Raw genomic sequence first — 10,355 nt, forward strand, 5'->3', positions numbered from 1 at the left:
AGGTGCACTGAAGGCATTGGAAACACACAAGGCTCTGGGAATTGATAGAATACAAATTGAAATCTTTCAATGAACTGATGCAGCATTGAAGGCACTCACTCATCTATGCTAAGGAATTTGGAAGATAGGTACCTGATCAGCTGATTAGAAGAGTACCTTATTTGTGTCCTTCCAATTAGACATAAACCAATGGAATGCATAAATCATTTGAAAATATTATTAATATCACATGCAAGTAAAGTTTTGCTAAAGATAATACAAATATGACTGCAACCATACATTGACATGAAACTGTCAGAGGTTTAAACCAAATTCAGAAGACGACATGGAACCTGGAAAATCATTGATGATGTCAAATGGATATTGACTAAAAGCAGAGAATATCAGAAAGATGTTTACCTGTGATTTACTGACTCTGCAAAGGCTTTTGACTGTGTGGATCGTGACAAGCTATGGATAACATTGCACAGAATGGGTATTCCAGAACACTTTATTGTGCTAATCATGGGCCAAGAGGCAGTCAGTCATTCAGCAGCTAACCACAACGACATCATATGAAATGTACATACTGATGCCTTCATGTGGAAGATACACACCATTCTCATCATGTGGGGAGTCCAGGTGTGGCACTGTAGGACATAACAATTGTGAGAGTAGCCCAGGACCATGCAACGTTTTGTTATGTTGTATATAGGATTGATATGTGCCTGAGCCAATTCCACGGCACCTAACAGCAACTACAGAGAATATTGAATCTAACATGGAATCCCTGAAGAATGAATAGATCTGGAAGATGTACTGTCAGATGTTCTTTAGAAGTCAGGATGGCAAGATTTAGTATCATCTACTTTGGATACATTTTCAGTAGGGACCCGTCACTGGAGAAGGACATCATGTTTTATAAATTAGTGGGTCAGCCTCAAAGAAGACCCTCAAGATTATGGGTGGCTCAATGGCTGCAACAGTGGACTCAACACAGTAGTGATTGTGAGGATGGTGCAGGACCTAGTGGTGTTGCATTCTGTTGTACATATGGTCACTGTGAGATGGAATCAACTCAATGGCACCCAGCAACAAGAACACCACATTTAAGGAGCCCTGGAGAGGCTGCGCTTTCAGCATTCGACTGCAGACTAAATGTAGACAGTTTGGACACACCAGCCGCTCCACAGGAGAGAGCTGTGACAATCTGCTACTGTAAGGAGGACAGCCTAGGAAACCCTATGGGGCCAGTCTACTCTGTCCTATAGGGCCGCTAAGAGTCGAAATAAACTCAACAGGAGTGCGTTGGCTTGACACATTAATTTGACTTACAATCTATAAAATGCCGGTTCTATAAACCACTCAGGTGAAGAGAGACACAAGGGACAAACAGGTTTATGCTAAGCTGTGCCTACCTTCCCAGGCGTTTTCCAGTAGAAAGTTAATTTGACAGTGGTATGTAAAACAGGAGAGAAATGGCGAATGATGTGAAAAATGGATAGCAAGTTGCAAATTAAATACCTGCAGGAGAGGCAAGGTCAGAGAGAGACAGGATCTAGCAACATTGGTTATGCCTCCAGGGATAGGTTAGCCTAGCCACGGTGTCAGATTGTTGTTGTTGTTAAGTGCCATTGAGTCAGCGAGTCAGTTCTGACCCATAGAAACCCCTGTATAGGGTTTCTAAGGAATGACTGGTGAGCTTGAACTGCTGACCTTGCAGTTCAAATGGCTTTGCAGTCTGGCGCATTAACCCACAGCACCACACCAATGACAGCCTAGCTTAGGAAGGAGATGTTTTGGTAAATGTGAATGCTTTCTTGGCACAACTGCTCCAGCAAGGAAGAACACTGGCAGCAGAGAAAGCAATTTAGTAACAATTTAGTTGTTGTTGTTGTTGTTGTTGTTGTTGTTGTTGTTGTTGTCAGGTGCCATCTAGTTGGAACCGACTCATAGTGACCCCACGCACAGCAGAACGAAACAATGTCCGATCCTGGGCCAACCTCACTACCGCTGCCACACTTGACGCATCAATGATGCCACCTGGCTGATCCATCTCATTAGGGGTCTTCCTCTTTTTCTCTGACCCTCCACCTTACCCAGCATGACATACTTCTCCAGTGACTGTTCCCTCCTGACAATATGTCCAAAGTATGAGAGATGATGCATAGCCATCCTGGCCTCCAAGGAGCACTCTGGCTGCACCTCTTCCAAAACAGAACTATTGGTTCTTTTGGCAGTCCATGGCACTTTTAGTATTCTCCTCAAACACCACAACTCAAAGGCATCAATTCTTCTACGGTCTTCCTTATTCACTGTCCAGCTCTCACATCCATACGAGGTTATTGAAAATACCATGGCTTGGGTCAGGTGCACCTTAGTCCTCAAGCTGACATCTCTGCTCTTCAACACTTTAAAAAGTTCCTGTGCAGCAGATTTGCCCAATGCAATACGTCATCTGATCTCTTGACTGCTGCTTCCACGAGTGTTGATAGTTGATCCAAGAAGAATGAAGTCCTTGACAACTTCAATCTTTTCTCCGTTGATAAGAATGTTGTTTATTGGTCCAGTGGTGAGGATTTTTGTTTTCCTGACATTGAGATGCAACCCATACCGAAGGCTGTGCTCTTTGATCTTCATCAGTAAATGTTTCAAGTCCTCTTCACTTTCAGCAAGCAAGGTTGTATCATCTGCATATCGCAAGCTGTTAATGAGTCTTCCTCCAATCCTAATGCCACGCTTTTCTTCATAGAACCCAACTTCTAGGATTATTTGCTCAGCATACAGGTTGAATAAATATGGTGAAAGAACACAACCTTGTCACACACCTTTCCCAGTTTCAAACCATTCAGTGTTCCCATAGTCTGTTCGAGCAACTGCCTCTTGGTCCAGGTACAGATTCCTCAGAAGTACAATTAAGTGTTCTAGAATACTCATACTTCTCAATGTTGTCCATAGCTTGTCATGATCCACACAATCAAAAGCCTTCGCGTAGTCAATAAAGCATATGTAAACATCTTTCCGATATTCTCTGCTTTCAGCCAAGATCCATCGGACATCAGCAGTGATATCTCTCATTCCACAGCCTCTACTGAATCCAGCTTGAACCTCTGGAAGTTTAGTAACTAGCCCTAAAAAACAGCCCCCATGCTGATTTTAAAGTTTGGGAACAAGCAGAAATACCTCACAGTCCTACAGAGGTAGAAAACCAGGTGACCTGTTGGTTCCCATTGTTCTCAAGAACACCAGTCCCATTTGCACTCATTAAACACAGATTCATCTTGAACCCATAGCTCTAGTTGATGGGAAATATTCACATGTTTACACATAAGACATTACCTATGAAGACTAGAGGTTTTTCTGATTTTTGTTCCTATTTTTTCTTCTTTATTTAAAGCCCTCAAATTTAGTTTCAATGCAAAAAACAAAACAAACAAAAAAACAAAAAAACAAGATTCATCCCAAGTCTGGCTGCTTCCCAAAAGCAAATGCAAAGCCATTTCTTTAGGGGGAAAATATACAGCTATTGCAGGGTTGGATTCTTTTTTTTTTTTAAGTTTTTATTGTGAATAATGTGGGTTTACATGGGAGAACATCAGTTTTACATTCATCCTATCGTATTTCATTTCATTGCAACGATTACAATCCTCTCCGTGCATCATCAAATAACCAAAGGATACACCCCACAGCCCCCGCCCCAAGCTGTCAGCACACAGCCTCTCTTCATCTGTCCATGTCATGATCTCTGTCTCCATGCCTGGCATCACTGCCTCCCTGGGGGTAGGGTCCCGCTCTCTGTTCTTCTCACTTGATGGTCCCAGGGACCTCCACTCCTGGGCTGCAAAATCAATTACTCTCCTTTTGTCAAAAAACATCTACCTCTACATTTCTCTCCAACGGGCTGCTGGGATCAAACCGCCAATCTTCTGATGAGCAACCAAGGGCTTGAGCACTCTTCCACCAAGGGTCCTAGAAGAAGCGGGATTCAAGATGTTTGTTGTCATTCCCGATGGAATTCTCAACATAGCAAGATGTAGCTAATGACTGCCCCCCCCCCGAATTAAATGACACACCGAGAATAAGGCACAAGTGTCTAATTCATAACTGGAGCCCTGAGTTCTCCACTCTCCAAATCAGACTTAGATCTTAACAGAAACAACAGCCAGACCCCATAAAGTCAGACATCTTAGAAAGGTACAAATTTTCCAGTTTCCTGGAGACTGTCGCCTCTCAGGGTTGTGCAGCATGGAGTCTTTCAGGCATCAAAGAAATATCCCTATGACTATTTGGGGACTAGGTAGTCAGACTGTTTGAGACCCAGCACATCATCACAGTCACCTCACCTTTGCTCTAGATGGAAATAACAAGAAAACACAAGAGAAATCATTAATCATGTACACATATATTCTCTATTAGTAAGGAAGCCTCAAAATGTTTATTTGGAAAAATAGAATAGAAAGATAATGGAGTTTTTCCATCCACTTTCTGTCGTATATAAACCCCTGAATAGTGCAAACAGCCAACATGCTTGGCTGCTGACCAAAAAGTGGATTGTTGAAGTTTACCCAGGTGCATCTCAGAAGAAAAGCCTGGTGATCAGTTCTGCCATACCAGCCATTGAAAACCGTACTGTGACACACATGGGCGCGCTGTGAGTCAGAATCAAACTGGCAGTAACCCGTGCATGTGCAGAGAGACAGAGGGAAAGAGGCAGACAGACAGACAGATTGAGCTCTCTTCACTCACTACACAGGTGGCCAGCTGAGAGAGCCAAGAGTCACTTTTGTCCTTCTTCAAAGGCAGGGATTGTGGATCCCAGAGGCCATGGATCTTGGATGCCAGGGCTCATCTTTCTGAGACCCTGCAGGCAGAAGGAAGCTGCAGAAAGAGTTTGGGGCTCGAGGACATTTCCCCATCCTGTGGTCAGAGCCTTGAGAACAACCCGTTCCGGAGAATGCATGGCTCACCAGACCTCCTACACAGTACACATCCTTTGAGGCACACAGACCAAAGTCAGCACGCTGACTCCCCTTACAGAACTGGGCCCGTGGGTGGTGATGGGGTTTGGGTGTAAACCCCCCAGTCTCTGCTTCAAACTGAATCCATCCAATAGCTCCTGTGTCTTCCAGCCTGAATCACCCCCTCATGTGTGTGCTTGTCCTTCATTTTAATACATATGCACATGTCAGTTGTCCTTGAGAGGGCCCCACTTGTAGCGACCCCATGGGTGCAGAGTGAAACTGTCTACACAAGGTCTTCATGGCTACATTTTTCTGGAGTAGATCACCTGGACTTTCTTCCAAGGTATCTCCAGATGGATTTGAACCACCAACACTCACATGCATAGTTGAGCATTTAACTCTCTGTGCCATCCAGAGACTTTACTTTAACACAAGGTCTTAGAAGATACCAGCATAGTATGAATACTTGGGTACAAGAATTTGTAGAGCATGTCTCTCAATTTGCCTAGCAGGCACACCCGTCAGCATTAGCGGGTCCTTTGCTATCAAGTGCAGGTGCTTACTGTGAGAGACTGCCCACCTCAGCCCTCATCATCTGCAGCTTCCTGGGCTGCTGATGCCATCCACTCTGGCCTGAGCTGATGGGGCAGCAGGGTGGAGCCAGGGTGCCCACTTCAGCCCACAGACAAGCAGAATTCATGGTCAGCCACACAAAATCCTCCCCTGAAGCCCTAAGTGTCCTGGGTCACCAGACAAATTTCCACAGATGAAATGGCTAACAGAGAGCTTCAGGCACAGTGGGTAAGCACTGGGCTGTTAACCAACTGCTCCACTGGCAAAGAGATGGCAGTCTTCCCCGTAAAGATGACAGCATTGGAGACCATGTGAGGCAGTTCTCCTCTGTCCTGAGTCAGACTGGGTCACTGTGAGTCAGAATTAACTCAATGGCCATAAGTAGGTAGTTTTAAAAACAACAGAGACATTCCCTCTCATGGCTCTGGAGACCAGTCGTTCCAAATCAAGGTGTTGCTGGGCCTTGCTCTCTGGAAAGGTTCCTGGGGAGAGTTTTTCCAGCCCGCCCGTCTCCTGGCATCCAGTGGCTGCTGGTGTATGGCTACAACACTCCTCTCTAAACCTCTGTCTTCACATGACCATCTGGTCTCTTCTGTCAGCATCAGAAATATTGGTCTAAGGCCCACCTGCTTCCCATGATGCCACTGAACCACACACCCAAAGACCCTACTCCAAGTAAGGTTCTGTTCTTGAGTCCCAGGTGGCTAAAAGGATGGGCAGGTTCTCCGTGGTGGGGGCTGCGTAAGATTGGCCTACCCTTGTGCATGCACACAGCCAAGGCTCATAAATCCTGTTAATTGTTAAAAGTCTTTAACTATAGCCCTGCTGCATTATCAACTGTGCTTGTCAAAATGCAATTTAGAGGGTGGCGCTTCCCTGACCAGGCAGGACAGAGTAGACACTGGAGAGGGAGAGAAAGGAATAGTCAGAAACACCATACTAGAAGGCTTGTAAGTCCGTCTTCTGCCTATGACTGATTGGAATACCTAAAATGGCGCTACAGCATACCCAGTAAACGAGGCTTCATGCGGAGCCTTTGCAATACATAAAACTATAGATAGAAACCGGAACCACATCCATATCTCCAGAGATGAGAAATCTCCACTTGAAAGGATGAGCAGACCAGCCTGGAGCGGCTAGAAGAATAAAGGATACCTATTGAAAGAAAGACCTGCAGGAAAAATGGAGGCAGATGGACTGTTACTACAAGAACAAACAAATCACTTCCCTAGAAAACATCAAGGCAAGTGGCCAGGTCCTCTCAACGCAGACCCCCTTCCAAGACTAAGACTCAATGGAAATGCACGCTCTGATTGGTGACCACACACATCACTGATGGGGGGAAGTGGGGTAAAAGCAGCAATGAAGCGGCCAGCTAAGCCCTACAATGCTCAGTGAACTTCTGTGGACCCAGTTGGGGACCTGGTTGGCAAGCAGTGTGAAGAGACCTGGGGACTCTTGGGCCCAGAGTCAGTGGTGTGGCCACGGAGGACTCGAGAGGAGAGTGGAGCTACTGGCTAATAGGAAGAGAGGACATATGCACAGGAGCGCCCACACTTGCAAATGATACCCACGTGACCTGGACCGGATGACTGGATGATCGGAGCTCAACCAGGAGAGTAAAGAAGGGGGGGGAAAAAAAAAAAGAGTGAGCTAATGCAGTCTGATGAACTTGACCTATACCTATGGAGTAGCGACTCAAAAGAGGGAACAAATCCTCACAGCAACAAACATTCACATACACACCCACACACAGAGTGGACAGAGAAGGGTAGCTTGGACATTGGATACTCAAATTGGGAGGGGGGGACTACAAAGGCAAGAAGTGACTGGCTTATAAGCTTTCAAGAGGGAACCTAGTGCTAGGGAGCATAGCGGAAGGCAGAATCTCCAGGAGGTACTATTCAATCTGTCTGGGCGGAGCTGATGAAAGGAGATACAGATGGGTAACTCGTGATACTGTAGTGAATAATGCTTATCAGGACAGACTATGAAGGTTGGAAATGAAAAGGTAGAAGTTTTGTAACAAGGAAGGGAGTGATTAATTCTCCAGGATAGGAGCAGAGGCCTCTGGGACCATCAACGGAGAAGAGCCGAGAGCGAGACCCTACCCAGAGAAACAGAGATGCCTGAGATGTAGGCAGAGATGATGACGCGGAATGATGAAGTGACTGGTGACTTTGGACCCAGAGAGGGAAAGGGTCTGTGGGCTGAAAACTGGGGGGAGGAGCGGGAAGAGTAGGGGGCGGGTTTTTGGGATATACCCTTTGGGTGGTTGATGATGCATGGAGGGGATTGGAACCATGGCAATGAGATGATATACGATGGAATGAATGTAAAACTAAAGTTCCCCCATGTAAACTATCATATAATTCATAATAAAACATTTTTTTAAATGCTATTTAATAACTTCCTTGTTTTGTTAACCCTGAGAGCAAAAAGCAGGGTTCTTGATCTCCAGCTGCTGGAGGGTCAGGACTGGACACAGTGCCTTCTCCATGCTCACTGCCAACAGGAGAAATACCTCCCCTTGACCTTGCAGGAATGACAATGGCCAGTCCCACTCAGGGAGCCACATGGCTGCTCCCAGTGATTACGACCCCATGTGGTCTGAAACTGAGGGTTCCTCAGACTGAGATGCTCCGCATGTTTACAACGCCACACACTTTATGACAACATGTGAGAGGAATGCCAAGACAGGTGGAATTAAGACTGTGGTGAGATGCTTCTGCTGATATAAAACAAAACGTGCATCTGAGGGTCTGTGGGTTTTGCATAATTTTATCTCTGAGAAAGAATAACAAAAGCAACTTAGGAAAAAAAAAGTAAACTTGAGCTAAGAGTAGAAGGGAATCCATACGTGTGGGAAAGATCTCAATCAATGAGCGATTGCCCAAAATGTTCACTTAGCAACTTTAGTTGGAAAAGGGACAGAGGTCCCAGCCTTATGACACTGCAACATGAAGATGGGCCACAGGCACAGCGTCACCTCCCCAGTTAGCATCTTCCTGTGTGCAGCGGCCAAGGAAGCCCCTGGAATAAGAAATCTCTGAGTGCCAGCACCCCATCCTTTGTCAATGACAATAGCCTCTATGACTACAATGGAAACTCTCTGTCATCTCTCCCCATCCTCCCCTCTTGACTTTCTTTCCTTTGGAAAGCCGAGCTAAATCCCAGTAGCACAATCAGAGCACCAGCTAAATATGACTTTGTCGGGCTTAACGATAGATTACGATGTGTGCATAATGACCCAGTTCTAGTAACGTCATCTGATTTAGTAAGGGAATCAGAGCCTGCCATATGTTCTCCAATAAGGCCCCAGAAATCCTTCTTTTTCTTGATAGATCAGACCACTGCTGGCAAGGGTGCTGTCTGGTCCTGAAACCTTGTATGTGAACACCAAGCACTTCAGCATCTCCACCATGAGACGCATTTCTCAGAGGACCCACAAAACAGGGGAGGAAGGGATGAGCTAGCACCCTGCTACTTGCCCACTCCACTCCCCTCCTGGTTACAGTATGACCTATAAACCCTCCACATGATAATTCACTAAGTCACAAGCTGATCTATAAACCAGTGGGCAGAGAAGCAGAAAAAGAAGTCTGTCAAAGTTGAACATGGAAACAAGCTAAGGATTCACAGCCCAAAGCCTTGGCTCTCTTCTGGTTCATATAATGACAGAGCTGATAAAACCTACCTTTTCCATGAATACATCAGAATGTAAATGTTGACTGTCCAAAGCTCACTTTGAGAGGAGATATAAATGAAAATCTTATTACCGAGGCACAATGTCTCTCTCAGCATTGTTAGAGAGTTTCCTAAGACAGAAGTCGGACCCACTGATATCAGTATTCACAAGGGGATAAGAACAATATTGATTTGATCAGGTATTTGTAATCATAGAATGTCATAATTACATGAAAATTATTTCACATGTTTAGCCAGGATTAAGCCACCACTATGGAGTCCTGGTGTGGTGCTGTGGGTTAATGCACTAGACTGCAAAGCCATTTGAACTGCAAGGTTGGTGGTTGAAGCTCACCAGCTGCTCCTTGGAAACCCTATACAGGGTCGCTATGTGTTGGAATAGACTTGACAGCACTTAACAACAACAACATGAAAACAGGAAAAGGAGTGTAAGGTGTGTTATCCTTGAAAGGGGCATGTGTTCATAAATTGCAGTATTAACAAAACAAAAACGGAAGAGCCACAAAGTCAGAATAGAAATTGTTACTTACATGGGGTGTAAGGGAACTGGCAGGGTGCTGGTGAGGTGCACTGGACTCCAAACTGTAAGGTCAGTGGTTCAAGCCCATCAGCTGCTCCTTGGAAACCCTCTGCAAGGTCACTATGAGTCGGAACTGACTCAGCGGCATTAACAACAACAAAAGACTTTACTTTGGAACTGTGTAGATGGATTTTATGAGATGATAGAAAAATGTTTGGATGTAAATGCCTAACCATTCAATGAGCATCTAGGAAGGGTAAGGAAACATGAGGACCACAAGGAATTCCACTGACTAGTCACAAAGCATATTCATCCAGGTGGTGGCAGAAGTACACAGAAAGAAACTTCCAAGTGGGATTAAACACTTGATTGACTTCACATCTTAGAGATCAGCTCTGAGGACAGAAAGAGCTACGATCCTGTCTTCATATTGAGGGTATCTGTGCTATTCTCACAATGTTGTGTTTGCAATCTCGATGGGGCAAGTGAGTCTCTGTGTGCCATTCCACATCACTCATCCTTTGATTCCTGACAGAAGACAGGGTGTGCTTGGGGAACAGGAGGTACAGAGATTTGACAGGCACAGTAGAGTGAGTAATAAGACCCAACAAGAA

The sequence above is a fragment of the Chrysochloris asiatica genome, unplaced genomic scaffold (assembly GCF_000296735.1).
Source record: "Chrysochloris asiatica unplaced genomic scaffold, ChrAsi1.0 scaffold00345, whole genome shotgun sequence".
NCBI classification, from domain to species: Eukaryota; Metazoa; Chordata; class Mammalia; order Afrosoricida; family Chrysochloridae; genus Chrysochloris; species Chrysochloris asiatica.